Raw genomic sequence first — 18,913 nt, forward strand, 5'->3', positions numbered from 1 at the left:
CATTTGCCTGGATATTTTTTTCCATCCCTTCACCCTCAGTCTGTGTGCATCTCTTTTTCTGAGATGGGTTTCTTGTAGACAACAGATGTATGGGTCTTGTTTTCTTATCCAATCTATTACCCTGTGTCTTATGATTGGAGCATTTAATCCATTCACATTTAAGGTTATTATTGATAGGTACTCATTTGGCGCCATTTTTATTCTATACCCGTGTTCCTTCTTCACTTCTTATTTCTTTATTTTTACAGTAGACCCTTTAGCATTTCTTGCATTGCTGGTTTGGTGGAGATAAATTCCTTCAGTCTCTTTTTGTCCATGAAGCTCCTGATTTCCCCTTCAATTTTGATTGATAGCCTTGCTGGGTACAGTATTCTTGGATTCAGACCCTTCCTTTGCATGACTTTGTATATTTCATCCCATTCCATTCTGGCCTGATAAGTTTCTGTTGAGAAATCAGTTGCTAGTCTGATGGGGGTTCCTTTGTATGTAACTTTCTGTCTCTCTCTGGCTGCTTTTAAGATTCTTACTTTGTCGTTGTTGTTTGCCAATTTAATTATAATGTGCCTTGGAGTCTGTCTTCTGGGATTCATTTTGCTTGGGACTCTGCGAGCATCTTGGATTTGTGGGGTTTTTTTCTTCTATATTTCAGGAAAGTATTCTATCATTATTTCTTGAAATACTTTTTCCATGTCTACCTCAGTTTCCTTTCCTTCTGGAACCCCTATTATTCAAATATTATTTTGTTTTGTATTGTCCCAAAGCTCCCGTAGGCTCTCCTCCTGCTTTTTAATCTTTTTTTCTAGAAGTTGCTCTACTTGGGTATTTTTTTCCATCTTATCTTCTAGCTCACTGATGCGGTTCTCTGCTTCGTCTAGTCTACTCTTGATGCTTTCTATTGAGTTCTTCATGGTAGCAATGTCATTTTTCATTTCTTCTTGGTTCTTCTTCAGTTCCTCATGGCTCTTTTTCAGTTCCTCATGGTTCTTCTTCATTTCTTCTTGGCTATTGTCAAATTTCTCTTCCATTCTTTTAGCCATCCTATGATCATTACTCTGAATTCTTGCTCCGGTAGGCTGCTTGCCTCTGACTCGTTTACTTCCTTTTCTGGTGATGCCTGCTTTTCTTTCACTTGCGGACTATATTTTTGTCTCCCCATGGCCTCTCTTTTCAGGATGTCTGGTTATGTGGTATTCCTTCTCTTGCGTTGATTTTAAGGTACAAAATACAACACTACCAGGTACAACACAAGAGGCACTTAACAGGAATGTATTTACAATATTAATAACCTCTAATAAAGGTGACCACTAGAGAAAGGCAACTTAGGGGATAGGAGAGAAGGAAGAAAGGTAAAAATAAAATAAAGAAAGATTAAAAAAAATTAAAATTAAAATTAAAAAAATTAAGTAAATAAAAAAAAGAGGGATAAAGAGAAAAAGAAGAAGAAGAAAAAAGTAATGACAAAATGAAGTTGGAAAACAGGGAAAAAAGAAGATATATATATATATATATATATATATATATATATATATATATATATAGAGAGAGAGAGAGAGAGAGAGAGAGAGAGAGAGAGGCATACTATTTTTATATTGGCCATGTTTGTTGCATGTACCAATAGTTATTTCTTCTTTTTATTCCTAATAATTTTCCATTGTATAAATTTATTATAGTTGTTAAACCATTTTCCTGCTGAAGGACACCTGGAATGCTTAGTTTGGCTTTAATTGTCATTTTAAAAAAAGTATTAAAAGAACTTGCCACACTTTTTCCAAATGTGGTTTGACAATTTGTAATTCTACCAATGATGTATGAGAATTCTGATTGCTCCACATTCTTGTCAATATTTAATGAGGTTTGTCTGTTTTTATCTTTTGCCTTTTTAATAAATGTGGAATGAGATTTCATTGTGGGTTTGTTTTTTTAATTTCTCTTAAAACAATAGAAACCATTTTTCAGATGTTTATTGACAATTTGAATGTCCTCCTTTATGGGCTATCTATTAAAATATGTTCCTTTAAAAAAACAGTTGAGATATAAATACCTCTGTATATATTCTGGATATTAATCCTTTGTCAGCTATATGTCTTTTGAATATTTTTTATAGTCTTTGAATTATTTTTCATTTTATTGTTATCTTTTGATGTCTTCATTTGAGTTCTTTCTCATAGACATTTGCCTATAGAAAATAACTAAGACATTCTCATAGGCTCCCTTCTAAAAGCTTTATAGATTTAATTTGTAGGTATATGATACATTTCAAATTAATTGTTATTATGATCTTAAAAGAAGTCAAGAATAACATTTATTTTACCAATATCCATTACTTCTAGCACTGTTAATTATAAACTCTCTTCTTCAACCATTGGATTATTTTAACTACTTTGTTAAAAACCAAGTGACCAGGGAGATGGGGAGATTTTGTCAAGGGTACAAACTTCCAGCTATAAAATGACTAGGATTTGGGGATCTAATGTGCAGCATGTTGATTGTAGTTAAAATACAGTATTGTATACTTGAAAGTAGCTAGGGGAGTAAATATTATATGTTTCCACCACAGAAAAAGGAATAATTATGTGATGTATTAGCAGTGTTAACACTCTGGTTGTAATCGTTTCACAATATGTGTGCATCAAATCACCAAGTACACAAACTTATATGGTGTTATATGTTAATTATATCTCAACAAAGCTGGAATAAACCCCAAATAACTGTAAAAATTTGGGTATAAATTCTGGTATCTCTAGTCTATTGTACTAGTATATTTTTCGTGATTACAATAATCTTTACAAATAAACTTTGAATCCAGGTAATAAAAATTATCCAGCTTTATGCTTATTTTCATAATTATTATTTTGTATCCATGCAATATTTAGGATCAGCTTATGAAATTGATGGCAAAATTCAGTTGAGATTGTGTTGTATCTATAGATCAATTTGTGGAATTTATATTATATGTATTGCATCTACTTGTTTTCAAACGATATATCTTTCCATTTGTTGGTATTCCTTAGTTTCATTTAGGAATGTCTTAAGGTTTGGAGATTTCAAATATATTTGATTAAATTTATTCCTAAATATTTTACATTTCTTAGATTCTGTTGAAAATGTAAATTTAAGAATTATCTCCCAATGTTCTGATATTAAAAATGTATAATTTTATTTTTTTAAATGAACATATATCTTGTAAAAATCCTCAGCAAAATAACTGACTTTCTGCAATATTACTTTAAAATAGGAATTGTCAACATCTGAACTCTCAACATTCAGAACAGGGTAATTATTTTTTGTGTGTGTATATATGAGGCAAATGTATATTGTAGAATGTTTAGCAGTATCATTGACATATATTTAGAAACTGTCTGTAACTCCCCATCTGGTGGTGACAATAAAGTGTTGTCAAGTGTCCCCCGAGAAGCAAAATCACCTCTGGTATTTTGGAAGCACAACCTCTTAAAAGGAAGTCTCTATGTACACAGAAATTCTCAACAGGTTTTATGAATTGGCTACCATTTAGGCAAAAATCCTACAATAGAGAATGTTCTAATTTAGGTTCCCCTGAAGCAAATTTGAGACAAAAATTTAAGTGCAAGTAATTTATCTGAGATGTGACCATAGGATATACTGATACTGGCATGGACAAATGAGAAAAAGAAGGGAGGACTATATTGAGTAAATTAATGAACAGGTTCTGATCATGAACAAATTTGACTTATTCTGGTTGGGGAACTTTGGGAGGTTTTATGCTATGAATTGTTCTTCCTGAGGTCAAAAATGCTGAGGTACTTTTCCTCCATCTCTCTTTGTTTGGTAGATGTTTTCTGAGGCCTGACATTTTCTGGCATTTCAACTCAGCCTGCCTCATGCATAGAGTAAAGACTGAAGTCCACAAAATGTTCACAGCATACCATGTATAGGTGTTTACAGTAGAAAGTCATTAGAGAGCGCCAAAGCCGGTTTGGCTCAGTGGTAGAGCATCAGTCTGCGGACTGAAAGGTCCCAGGTTAGATTCCGGTCAAGGGCATGTACCTTGGTTGCGGGCACATCTCCAGTAGGGGGTGTGCAGGAGGCAGCTGGTCGATGTTTCTCTCTCATCGACGTTTCTAGCTCTTTATCTCTCTCCCTTTCTCTCTGTTAAAAATCAATAAAATATATTTAAAAAAAAAGAAAGTCATTAGAGAGCAAGGGTATAATGAATGCCAAGAAAATATGGGCATTAGCATTAGTATTTAATAGAGTGACCAATGTAAACTATCAGAAAAAGAAAACTCTTGGAAAAGAGAGAAAATATAATATATAAAATAGCTTCCATTTTTCTATTTGATATGCTCAAAAAAAATCTCAGATGTTATAAAAAAGAAACTTTCAGAGAACAAGAAAGATTTCTGCAATTAAACTATAATGGCTGATGTGTTAAACAGGAATATTAAAAGAGAAATTCAAGAAAAAATTTCAAAGAATAAGACCAGTGTATCAAATCCATGAAAGAATTTAAGAAATAATAGAAACCAGAAAGTCTAGGTAACATCTACCGTAGGATTTTTAGGAGGAAAAAAAAAAGATAGTTCAGTCAATGAGAAACAATTAACTCAAATACAGATGAAGGGGATCAGAACAACGTAAGAAAAGTTTATAAGCAGCACTTGATTCTAGGACACATAAATACATCACTTCAAAATTCTAAAGTAATGTGGCTTAAATCTTAAGACCTATCCCCAATAACATTATGCATCAAGTGTATGTGAGAGTAATGATATACTACTTAAATCCACTAAGAATAAAAGTTATGATATGTTTGCTATATGAGATTCCATCCACTGTTGTTTATCAGTAGAACAGTTGTGTCTGCTCAGAAATGGAGAAATACACCAATTGGCCAGATTATTATGACCACCTGATGTTTGTAGGCAAATTAGCTATAACTGCACTGAAGTTGCTAGAGGGCCAGACCATTCTAAATAAGGAAGCAGGTTGTTTACCATGACAGTAGAAGTTGCATCATGCAGATGGCAGAGTGAGAATTTTGTGGAAACAGCATGAAAGCATGCACCCCACATGCATGAGTACAACCCTTCAAGCTGGTGGGGGCAGTGTTAGGTTTGGGCATATTTTTCTGGCATTATTTAGGCCCTTTAATTCATATGGAACAACATCTGAATAGCACAACATACCTAAGTATCACTGCTTATCAAGTTCATCCTCTCATGTTGATGGCACATCCCAGTGGAGATGGCTTCTTCCAATAAGACAATGCTCCATGCCAAGGTGCTGGTATTGTGCAGGAGGGGTTTCAAGAACATGAGGGAGACTTTACCTTGCTTAGGTGGCTTCCACAATTACCATATCTCAATCCAATTGAGCATTTATGGGATGAAGTTAAAAGAGCTATAAGGCAGCTGGTTCCACAACCATCAAATCTCACAGAACTGGACAATGCTATTCATCAGGCATGGTGTCAGATTCCTTGCAATACCTTTCAACATCTCGTAGTGTCAATGCCAAGAAGAATTGCTGCAGTATTGAAGGCAAAAGGTAGCCCAATGAAGTATTGACTGGGTGGTCATAATAATCTGGCCACTCAGTGTAGATCATTTAAAGTATTAAGTCCAAGAGAGCTGAGAAAGGAAGTTTAAGTAAGGCCGATTTTACCTACCTAAAAATTATTTATTTTGTATTAAAATACAAAATTATTTATTTTATAAGTAGTATGATAGAAGGCTTTTCCTGGAAGCTATCTACACTAATAAAAGAGAAACATGCAAATTGACCATCACTCTGCTATAACCACCAGCCAATCAGGAACAAGTATGCAAATTAGCCCAAATAAAGATGGTGGTGGCCACAGAGCTGAAGTGAGCAGGAGGCTTGGGTTTCCCCTGGCAATGGAGGAAGCCAAGCTTCCCAACCGCCCTGGCTGGCCTTGGCCTCTGCTCAAGATATGCAGAATAAGTCATGGACATTTGAGAACAGAAGTGCATTTCAGACATAAGAATCAGCATTCAGTAGTTCCTGCTTATCCATGGGGGATATTTTCCAAGATTTCCCTTGGATGTTTGAAACTGTACATAGCATCAAATCATATGTATGTATGTTTTTTCTTATACATACATCTGAATGATAAAGTTTAATGTGTAAATTATCCTTAGTAAGAGATCAACAACAACAATAATAAAATACAGCGGCAGAGCAGAAGATAGCGGCTGTCAGGACGGAGGTGAGGAAGAGGGTGTGAGTGAGTGAGAAGGTGGCAGGAGAGTGTAAGTGTGTGGTGTGTGTGTGAGTGAGTGAGGGACAGTTAAATCTGGCAGGAATATCAGAGGCTGGCAGACCGGGCTCTCCTGGACAGGTGTCGCCTACCACCACGCGGGCATTCCCGTGCTGCAGGGCTCTGGCACAGAGCCCTCCCCATCTTGAATGGGAGAGAAGCCTCTTCTGGAAACTCATCAGCACCACCACCCAGTCCGGCCTTGGACACTGCCTGTGGCCCTGCAGCCACTCCAGCCCAAATCCTGCTGCTCTGCCCACAGATCTGCAGACCTACGTCTTGCACCTCCAAGGATGCACGGCTCCCGCAGCTGTAAGTGCGACTTCCCCCTCCCTGGCTGCAGACCTCTGGAGACCTCAGTCACGCCTTTCTAGCCTGCAGGCCTCCTGAGCCCACTGCCCCAAAGGCAGCTCGTGGGTGCTGCTGTTAGTCCCCGCTGGGTGCGCTTGAATCCAAACAAGGGTGCATGGCCCCAGCAGTAGAAATTGGGGATATCCCCTTCTAGGCTGCCTGCCCACAGACCAGTACTGCATGTCGCAAACTCAGCTCACTGAGTGCTCCAACTTGGCAATGGCCCCGAGGTGCTTCTGGGAGCCGCTGCTGGGTGCGTGCGAATACAACCAAGGACACAAGGTACTGGCAGCAAAAACTGAATTTTCCCAACCCACAGCTACCAAAAGCCAGACACCACAGTCGCACTTTTCCAGTGCTTAGGCCTCCTGAGCCCACCCCCCCAAAGGCAGCTATTGGGTTCCTCTGTGAGCCCCTACTGGGAGCACTCACATCCAAACAAGGGCACATGGCCCTGGCAGGAGAATGACTAAATAGTAAATTTTTATGTATATTTAAACTATCCTATATAATAATCTTATATAATAAAAGGCTAATATGCAAATTGGGCACTGAGGAGTTTGACCAGGAGATGGAGTTTGGTTGCTTGCTATGACATGTGCAGACCACCAGGAAGTGGTGTGGAACCAGGGGCGCTGATGAGTGTTGAGGGAGCAAGGAAAGGGGATGAGGAGGTGGGGAGGCGGGAAACCTGACTGGCCCTGATCGCTGGCCAGATCTAGGCCTTCAATTAACATATCATGCACCAGGCCTTCAATTAACATTCTTTAATTGAAGTATCTTAAAGTTGTTATGATCATGGACACAGAAAACAACCCCCCACCCCCATATTTTATTTTCCTATAAACAAAAGACCTCGCCAAAACCGGTTTCTCTCAGTGGATAGAGCGTTGGCCTGTGGACTCAAGGGTCCCAGGTTCGATTCTGGTCAAGGGTATGTACCTTGGTTGAGGGCACATCCCTGGTAAGGGGTGTGCAAGAGGCGGCTGATCAATGTTTCTCTCTCATCGATGTTTCTGACTTTCTATCCCTCTCCCTTCCTCTCTGTAAAAAATCAATAAAATATATTTTTTAAAAAACAAACCTTGGTTATTTAGGCTTTAATGTCTTATAATAATCTCATAATATTTTAAACATAATGTTAAGAGAGAATGAAATCTCTTTCTTTAGTCAATGACCCCATTTTCTGCCAAAATTGCAATATATAATATCTTTTGATCATAATTTTTCATTTCTAGTATTACACATTTCCCTTGACATATAATCTGTACTCTGAATAATAAACCAAGTACTATCCCCTGAAACACTCTTCTCTACTAATCATAAGCTGCTGTGACAGGTCCAGGTTTCATGAGCTCAACTGAGGCCACAGTGCACCTGGATCTATAAAGGAAAGCATTTTCTGCAGGGATCCATGTATTTCACATAATAGTGACATAATTTATTCTTTTTCATTGTGAAAAGATACCCTGGCACAACTACTAACCAATAGATAAAACACTGAAACAGGCATGGTGACATTTTTACTCGAGTTCTATGATCCCATGATTTTTTTCCTTGGCAGTACTTCCACTGAGATCTTTAAAAGGTCTATTTTTTTTTCCTCTTACATGTAGGTTCCCCTATTACTAATACTGGGGCATAAAATAATGTATAAATAATTTTGCCTTTTTTTTTTCAAGGTCTAGCAGGACTTAGAAAGCAGTACTAGAGCTAATAGTATTACAACATCTCTATTTTACAAAGTGGTAAATGGGAGCACTCTATTTCTAAAACTTCTACATTTGGGATGGCTGGAAGACCTAAGAAAAGTATCTCTTTTTGTCTGGAAAACAAGCCTATTATTATTTTAGTAAATGATATTATTGCAAAAAATTATCAATGAGAAATACTTTACAATTGGAAATATAACACTACTACCATTATTTCTCTAATTATCATTGTTTAAATTATGTACTATAGAATATTGAAAGCATTATTTAACATGTATTCTGGCATCTCTTGCTGCTGGCGTCACTTTTTTTCTCTTTCAGTTTTAAGTAGTATATTTTAGAGAATTCATTTCCGCTCAGAATGTGTACACATACCTAACAAGAGCAAGGTTTCCTGCCTTCAAGCAAATAAATATGCGGTATAAATAATAAAATAAGCAAGTAAGACAGTGTAATACTGGATAGAACAGTTATAATCCAAATAGATTCTGAATAATTTAACACTCCATTTGGTTAAGACGAGAAGGGCAGTGAAAGGCTGGGCTGGTGGCTGCATGCAGTGATGTAGGCTGCATCGAGAGAAGGGCATTAAGAGGGGGACTATGGGGCACAGAAAGTAATGCCATTACAGTAAGCTATAGCAGGGGGATAATTCCCAACTCTGATGCCTTCCAGTGAATTTCAGCTCATCAAACATAGAAAATTATACACAACAAAAAGTTAGCGACAACAAATTGATTCTAAACCAGCTTGACTGGAAAAACAGTGGTGCTCAGCAGCTAGGAGGAGGGAGAAAGAGGATCCCACATGAGTTCAACTCAGAAATTTTAATCTGGGATTGAGAGAGATCAGAAATTGATTTGTTAATTTTTGCAAAGTACATGTTTAAATTAATGAGAATTGTTGGGATGGATATTTATAGAGAAAGCATATGTGTATATATATTTTAAGTTCCAAACTAGAAGTGTTCCCTTTTGTTCATTTCCTATATGAATTTGTACCACGGTTACTGCACCTGTCATTGTTTAGTTTCATAATTATTTGCCAATTTAATTAACGATTCTATTTGTCTGAACATTCCTTGGGGGAAGAAACATTTAAACTTTCTATTTCCTTCAGTGCCTTTAGTAATGCTTTGCACATTGAAAGAAGCAACAAATACTTACAAAATGCCATAGAATAGAATAAAACAAAAAACACATTCCAAGCTAGAGATACAAAGTGCTTAAATCTGATTCACCTGAAGTTCACCAATAAAAACTTCATGATACCAATCATTTTATTTTGATTGCAATAAAATGAAAATTATAAGTAGGGCTGCTTAAAATTTGAATAAAAGTAGAAAAAGAAGAGGCTTAAAACATGTGTAACTGTTGTTTCTCCATTCTTCGCCAGCGTATTTTCAAGGTTAGCGTGCTGGGTATCATGGGTCACAGTCCAGACATCGGAGTTTTTCTTTCATGAGCTGCTCTGCTGCTGCCAAATGCCCGAGGGCAGTCTCCCTTCCTCCTGTGCCTACGGCCGCTCCAGGGGAGCTCAGTTGTTAGTCCAGTGGTGCTCAACGTTTTACTTTAAACTTTCCTGCTGCCCCCAGAAGTACTTTGGGAAACCACCATCCTTTGGGAAACACTGCTCACACCTGAACAACTAATGCCCCAAATAGACATACTCTGCATCAAAGTGACTGTTTGTGAGTCTAGACTTCACCAAACGCTGTTACCTTTTCTTTCTTTTTCCGGTGTATACTCGTAGGAACACTTGACTACCCAGTTTCCTCTATAGTTAGGTGAGATGGGGTGATTGGATTATGGGATTTCATTATGAATGGAGGGGACATAAGCACTTTCGGACCAAAGAAGAGCTTGTGTGTCTTCCTCAGGCTTTTCACCTCTTATTGTGACCTAGGAGAGTACACGATCCAAATGGCCTACCTGAAAATTGGAGGAAGACACCTCCAACTCCTATCAAACTGATTTCTGTGTTCATCTGTTGCATAGCATAACATGGCTTATCCTGAGCGATAGATATCAAGAGTTTCTTATAAATTTTTGATTTTTAGAGCTTTTCTGTGTTTATCATTTTCAAGTAGTCAGTGATTCCATAGTTATAGGTATTAGAAATTTTTAAAAATATTATCATAATTTTGTAAAATTATGTGATTGATAGCCACATATTGTAGTAACAAATGTATGTTTACATACATTTTACATATCAGACTATATGTTGCTAACTTCTCTTACCCTAATTATCTAATAATTAAAAGGAATGAACTAAAAGTTAATGTTAAAAAGCATGTCTAATCTTTAAGGGAACTCAAATTTACATTTGTCAAATATCAATGATTGACGATGCCTAATATTTTAAATAAAATGGTTATACAGTTTTGTGTTGATTTAAGTGTGGCCATATTGATACTAATTTTTAAAAAACACATTCATCTCTTATTTTTATCCTTTATTTATTTTTAAATAAATCTTTATTGTTCATTTTATTACAAATGTTCCTCATTTTTCCTCCCCTCCATTGCTCCCTCTGCCCTTTCCCCACCCCCCATTGTCCTCATCCATAGGTGCAGAGTTTATGTTCAGTCTCTTCCCACACCCCCCCACTTCCCTTTTCCCTGAGAATTGTCAGTTCACTCCCCTTCCATACCTTTGATTCTATTTTATTCACCAATTAATATTGTTCACATTCATCTCTTTGATAAAAATATTTGATGGGGAAAAAGTAGGTTTACAGTTGTTCATATAAAAAAAAAAATACAAGAATTAACTCAGTTTTGGGTTCTCACAACTTTAAACCTATTTTTGCCCCACCCTGTAATACATCTAGTAAATTATTCAGAAGTTATTTTATTTCTATTCATTGAAGTAGAAATATGATATATTTTTATGGCATAAAGACATTTTAAAACTACTAATTATTAGACAAAATAATATTAAAATATTTCCAGTGGTTTATAAAAGGAAATGAATAATAAGGTTACAATATCATGAGGAATCAGAGGACATAATATACTAATCATTTAAATTATCTTTTGGTTTGCAGTATAAATAACCTTTATACAGTGCTATTTAATTTGAGGAGTATTATAATAATTTTATATTAATAGTTTAAAAAGTTTTTTTAATCTTGTCTTTATCATTTTCCATGGCTTCTACATTCAGATAATTTCATTTTTCTTCAGTTTTGAGTACAAGAAATATTTTGTTGCAAATGAAAATGCATTTTTACTTTTTCACATATAATAACCAATTTTGCTCCAATTTCTCAAAACTTCACCTTTGTTTTTCTGAATGAGTGAGTCTCAGGCATTTTTCTTAGCAAATTTACAAGAACATGAAAGAAAGAATACAGGGGGGAGAAAACATTTCATCATGGAATCTAACCTTTAAAATTTCACATAATGTAGTAATGTGTTACAGAGACAATTTATATATTTCAAGGTAGTATATGTAAAAGAAATTCTAGTGACTAAAGAGTGTGAAACTAAAATTGTAATGTCTTTATGTTTATAACTTCTTGAGTTTTATTCATAAATGTAATTGTCCAAAATAAATTAAATTTATACTATATGTGATATTAGTATACTTTTAAAAAATTAAAATTTGCATGGTATCTTTTTTCATAATTTTATTTATTTTAATAAGACACATTTGAGGACAGTTTTAGATTTACAGAAAATTTCAGAAAATAATTCAGAGTTCTCATATATCCCATTGCTAGTTTTCCTTATTAACTTTTTTTGCATTCATATGGCATATTTGTTACAATTAATGAACCAATTTTGGTATAAAATTATTAATTACTAGATGCCTGGTGCACAAATTCATGCACTGGTGGGGTCTAGCCAGCCCGCCCTGATGAGGGCCATTGGTGGTAGACCAGCTAGGGCAAGGGTGGGGCTGGCTGGGGCAAGGGGCCACAGGCATTCTGGTCATTCTACTGTTAGGTCTATTTGAATATTACCCTTTAATTATATAGCATAATTGGTACCTTATTAAGAATCCCTTAATTTTTGCTTAATGCCTCTCTTTCTGTTCTAAGGCCCCATTTAGTGTACAATATTACATTTAATTTTCATAACTTATTTGTAGTTATTCTGCATGGGAAATTTGTACTATCCCATTGTTTCAATCATTTGTGTATATCAGTTCATTATGGACTTATGGATATTTGTTTTATACTTTGGGATATAGCTCAATGTTACTTTATTTTGTTGCTCAAATTGTTCTACCTTTGGCCATTGTTTCTATTGGCTTCTATTATCGTTTTTGCACCCCATCAATACAGGTTATTGTTATTTATTCTTTCTTACTTTCTTACTCTCTGACTTAATAAGATGCTTTAGTCTCATTATGTGTATTTTCTGCTCATCTTGGATCTGCCTTTTTCCAAGAAACTTAGTATCTTCTACAAAAGAATATTATAAACAAAGATATTGGTACTAGTTGCTTTTCTCTTGTTGCTTTTAATATTTCTCTTTGTCTTTAAACTTTTGCATTTTAATTATGATGTATCTTGGTGTGAGCTTTTTGGGTTTATTTTGTTTGGGACTCTGTACTTCCTGGACTTGTATGTCTATTTTCTTCACCAGCTGAGGAAAGTTTCTGTCATTTTTAAAAAATAGGTTTGCAATGTAGAGTATGGGTTGTATACTCCAGTCATTGTGAGACCAACGGGGGCTGTGACTCACTGCTGCTGCTCAGCATCACAAGAGAGTATGGTATTGCTCATCGCCAGTCCAGGAAAAAAATATAAAAATTTAAATTCAAAGTTAAGTTTCTACTGAATTCATCTCTTTTATACCATCATAAAGTAGAGGAATTATAAGTTAGTTGGGACCATCTGTTGAATATAGTGCTTATTTATGGGTCCTTTCCTTTTTACTCCACTAGTTTTCAAAGTTACTTAGGTCAGCACATGCTCTTCCTTTCCCCACCAACCACCCTGGTGAGGTTTTTTCATACATGTGCAATACACTTAGATTACTGTGTATTGATAATTTCATTCTTGGATGCCTCTGCATTCTATACAATTCCACATATCAAGGTTTATTGCTTATATTGTAAAGCTTCATAGATTTTGAAAAATATATAATGACATTCATTCACCATTACAGTATCCTATAGAATTGTTTCATACCTCAAAAGAGGTATTTTACCTCTTCAACTCCCCCCTTCTCCCATTCCCAAACCCTAGGAACCACTGATTTATTTTTTAACTTTATCTATAATTCTGTCTTTCCCATAAATTAACAAAATTGAAATCACAAACAATGCTATCTTTTATGGTTGGCTTTTTTCAGTTAGTAAAATGCATTTCATTCATACATGTTTTCATGACTTGATAGCTCATTTTTTTTTTTTCTGTGTGTTTCTATTTTATTTTAATTTTAAATCTTTTATTTTTTTGTTTCTTTAAAAATATTACATGAACTTCAGGTGTACATTCAGTGATTAGACATTATATAGCTTGATAAGTGGCCATCCAGATAAATCTCATACCCCTCTAATACCATGCATAGTCATTGGAATATTATTAACTATACTAGAGGTCCAGTGCACAAAATTCATGCACTCAGGGGAGGGCTGTGTCACTCAGCCTTGCCTGCATCCTTTACAACAGGGGTCCTCAAACTTTTTAAAGTGGGGGCCAGATCACGGTACCTCAGAGAGCTGGAGGGCCGGACTATATGAACTACTAATTCCTACTGTAACACCTCGGCTGCGCTCACTGCCCAAAAAACCTGGCGGGCCGGATCAGACTCCTCTGCGGGCCGCATGTGGCCCGCGGGCCGTAGTTTGAAGATCCCTGCTCTACAATCTGGGACCTCTCCGGGGATGTCTGACTGCTGGTTTAGGGATAGAGCATAAACCAGCAGTTTGACATCCCTTTCACAATCCGGGACTCCTGGCTCCCAACCACTCACCTGTCTGCCAGCCTGATCACCTTCTAACCACTCCACTGCAAGCTTAATTGATGCCTAACTTCTCCTCTGGTCACCCCTAACTGCTCTCCCCTGCTGGCCTGGTCACCCCCAACTGCCCTCTCCTGCAGACCTGGTTGCCCCCAACTGCCCTGCCCTGCAGGCCTGGTCACCCTTAACTGCCCTCCCCTTCCAGCCATCTTGTGGAGGCCATCTTGTGTCCACATGGGGGTGGCCATCTTGTATGTTCAAGTGATGGTCAATTTGCATATTACCTCTTTATTATATAGGATGTTGTTATAAATATTCACATTAAGGTTTGTGTGAAATAAGTTTTCAATTCAATTGGTTAAATACCAAAAGGTTTATTGCTTGATTCTATGGTAAGACTATGCTTAACTTTTTGAGAAATTCTGAAACTGTTTTTCAAATTGACTGTACCATTTTGTGATTTGAATAGCAGTGAATGAGCATTACTGTTGTGCCACATCCTCACAAACATTTGGTATTATCAATATTTGTTTGAATTTTAAACATTCTAATAGATATGGAGTAGAATCACATTGTTTTAATTTGCTATTTCCCATTGACAAATAATGTTAAATTTGTTTTTAAATACTTATTTGCCATGATGTATGTATTACTTTCTGAGGCATCTGTTCAGCTATTTTGCCCATTTAAGTAATTGAATTGTTTGTTTTCTTACTATTGAGAGTTAAGTGTTCTTTTCATATTTTTAATATAAGTTCTTTATGGGAGATATGCTTTTTTTTTGTTTTGTTTTTTTAAAATATATTTTATTGATTTTGTACAGAGAGGAAGGGAGAGAGATAGAGAGTTAGAAACATCGATGGGAGAGAGTCATCGATCAGCTGCCTCTTGTACACCCCCCACTGGGGATATGCCCGCAACCAAGGTACATGCCCTTGACCGGAATCGAACCCGGGTCCCTTCAGTCCCCAAGCCGACGCTCTATCCATTGAGCCAAACTGGTTTCGGCAGGAGATATGTTTTACAAAAACATCTTTGGCTTGTAGTTTTATTGGTACTCTCTTAACTGTCTTGGCAAAGCAGAAGTTTGTACTTTTAATTCAGTTCAACTTATTAATTTTTAAAAATGAATTATGCTTTTGATATTGCATCTAAAAACTCATTGCCAAAATCAAGCTCACTTATTTTTCCTCTGTGTTATTTCAAGAAAAATATATTTTGCATCTTATATTTAGGTCTTTGGTCCAATTTGAGTTAATTTCATAAAGTTATAAGAAATGTGTTTGGATTCATTTTTTTTTTCTCCTTAATGATCCAGCACCATTTGTTGAAATGAGAATCTTCTCTCCATTTAATTGCCTATTTATTTTTTCAAAGAGCAGTTAACCATATTTATTTGGGTCTATTTCTGGGCTCTCTCTCAAGTCTGTTGATCTATATTATTAGCCATTCACCTATACTAAACTATGCGGATTACTATAACCTTATAATAGAGCTTAAGTCATATAACATCAGTTTTCAACATCATTCTTTAGTAGTTCATTGGGTATTCTGGGTCTTTTGCCTTTCTATATAAACTTTAGAATGAGCTTTTCAATATTTATAAAATATGTTGTTTAGATTTGGATTGGAATTGTATTGAATATACTAAATTGGCAAAAGTGATAACCTTAACAACATTATGTTCGCCAATCTATAATCATGAAATTTTTCTCCATTTATTTAGATCTTCTTCGAATCTGTTCATCAAAGTTTTGTAATTCGCCATAGCCGGTTTGGCTCAGTGGATGGAGTGTTGGCCTGTGGACTGAAGGGTCCCAGGTTCGATTTGGATCAAGGGCACAAGCCTGGTTGTAGGCTTGATCCCCAGTGGGGTGAGTGCAGGAGGCAGCCAATCAATAATTCTTTCTCATCATTGATGTTTCTATTTCTTTCTCCCTCTTCCTTCCTCTCTGAAATCAATAAAAAAATAAAGTTTTGTAATTCTCTGCATATAGATCTTATATATGTAAAATTTAAGAATTTTATTTTGGGTGTCTTGTAAATACTTTTTTTTAAAATTTCAAAATCCAGTTTTTATTGGTGATATATAGGTGATATATTGGTGATAGATGTAGTTGACATTTGTATATTATTCTTGATACAATCACTTATAAGTTTTAGGAGTTCTGTCACAGATTTTGGAAGGTTTTCTACATAGGCATATAGAAAACAAAAATACTTCTATTTCTTCCTTTCAAATCTATTTATTTTATATTATTTCCTTGCCTTACTACAATATCTAGAACTTCCAATATAATGGTGAATAAGGGCAGTAAAAAAGGGAAAAGTGTTTCGTTTCTCATCATTAAATATGATGTTACCCTAGGTTTATTGCAGATGTTCTTTATCAAGTTGATAAAGTTCCCCTCTAGTCTTCTGACTTTTACCATGAATGGGCACTAGATATTTTCAAATATGTTTCCTGCGTTAATTGCTATGTACATATAATTTTTCTTCTTTAGTTTTTGGTTTGGTGGATTATACTAATTTATTTTTGAATGTTGAACCACCATTGCCTATGTTGAAGAAATGTTACATTTTGTGGTATAAACTTCTTTTCATACTTTGCTGAATGTGATTTGTTACATATTTTTGGTAGAGTTTTGCATCTGTGTTTATGAGACATATTGACTTTAGTTTTTCTTTCTTATAATTCTTTATCTGGGTTGGTGTTAGAGTTATACTGCCTTCAGAGAGTGCATTGGAAATCTTCTCTCTGCTACTATGTTCTGGAGGTATTGTGTAGAGTTGGTATTATTACTTTTTAAAATTTTTGGTAGAATTAATCATTGAAACCATCTGAGCCTAGTGAAATCTTATTTTGAAGTTTGTCAATATTTATTTAATTTCTTTAATATATTTAGACTTATATAGTTCAAGTGTAGTCTGAAAATTCATTGCAATTCATTTTTGCACTTTGTTAATTTCTGTTTCTCTCTTTTTTTTCATGCACACACAATGGACCAATGCACATATGCATGTATCCATGAACAAACAAACAAACAAACAAAAACAATTTACTTTCTGCCCTATTTGGGTGGCTTAGTTCGTTGGAGTGTCCCTCTGTGCACCAAAAGGTGACTGGTTCAATTCCCAGTCAGGGCACAAACCTCTTTCTCTGAAAACCAGTAAAAACATATCCTTGGGTAAGTTTTAAAAAACAACAACTCGCTTTCTGTACATTGAAAGAAGCTTCTATAGAACAATGCATCTCAAATATATTCATCCCAAGCCAAATATGTGTCAGACTATTACACTTTGGCTGTTGGGCCAAAGTCTTCTGAACCTAGAATTTCAACATTTTCCTACTTTGGCTTTAGTTCCTTGTGATTGTTTCTATGTTGTAAATTTTGATGATTAAACTTTGCAAGTCCAATGTTTCCTTTTGTTTTTTTTATATATATTTCCTGTCTCTTTATTGATAGTTTCTATTTGATAAGGCATTGTCATACTTTGCTTTAATTCTTTAAAGAATGTTTTCTTTTAGTTCTCTGAAAGTATTTATAATACATATTTTGAAGGTTTTGTCCACTAAGTCCAATAGCTGGGCTTTTAAAGGCAGTTTATATTACCTGCTTATTTTACTGCGACTGGGTCATACTTTCATTCTTGTGTATCTCATGAGGTTTTTGTTTTGTTTTTGTTTTTGTTTTTTAAACAGAACATTCTAGATTACATATTATAGTAGTATATACTGACACCACCTCCTCCCAAGCTAGGTGTTGTTATTGTTTTCCTGTTCATTTAAAAAAAATATTTGGCTGGACTACTTTATTAAAGTTAATTTCCCCCAGAACTCAGCCTCTGATGCTCCTCCTTAGAGTGCATAGTATTAGGCATAGGCCCAGTTTTACTGAGTTTTAAGAATTGTGTGGATTTAGCCAGGCTTTTTTTTTTTTTTTAATGTCTCTTCTTTCTGTCTTTCTAAGTTTCTTGCTGATCTGCCCTGTTTGTATCATACCTAGATAATAGACTGTGCTAATTGATATCTGATTGATCTATGTTTTCAACAATGACCTGGGCATTAATTTCTCTACAGTCTGTTATAAGTAAACTAAGACCTTGTTCTGATACAGAGTTTTGAAAGAACTTGTTCAGATACAGCGTTTTGCAAGTTTCAGACTTTGTTGACCCCATGAAGACATGTCTTTTCCTTGGCTGCCTTGTTAAAATTCTAGCTGGTCTATCACTTCTCTTATTGCTACTAATTCCTTAGAACTATTAATCTCTTCTTAATTTCTCATTGCCATGATTTTCATCTTTACAAATAATGTTTTATTTCTCAGTTACAGTTGACATACAATATTATTGGTTTCAGGTGTATAACATCATGATAAGATATTCATATAAGTTATGAAATTATCACCTGGATTAATCTCCTTATTTATCTGACACCATACATAATTATTAAAATATTATTGATTATGGTCCTTATGCTATATTTTACATCTCCATGACTATTTATTTTTTAACTACTAATTTGTACATTATAATCTCTTCCCCTTTTATATTCATCCCCCACTCCTCTTTCTTCTGATCTATTGTTTTCAAAACAACCCCTTGGGGAATGAATTTCACTAAGCTCTGAGTAAATTCAAAATATTGCAATTTAAATACATATTTTTT

Source organism: Pipistrellus hanaki (assembly GCF_964339955.1).
Source record: "Pipistrellus hanaki genome assembly, chromosome: 2".
Lineage (NCBI taxonomy): Eukaryota > Metazoa > Chordata > Mammalia > Chiroptera > Vespertilionidae > Pipistrellus > Pipistrellus hanaki.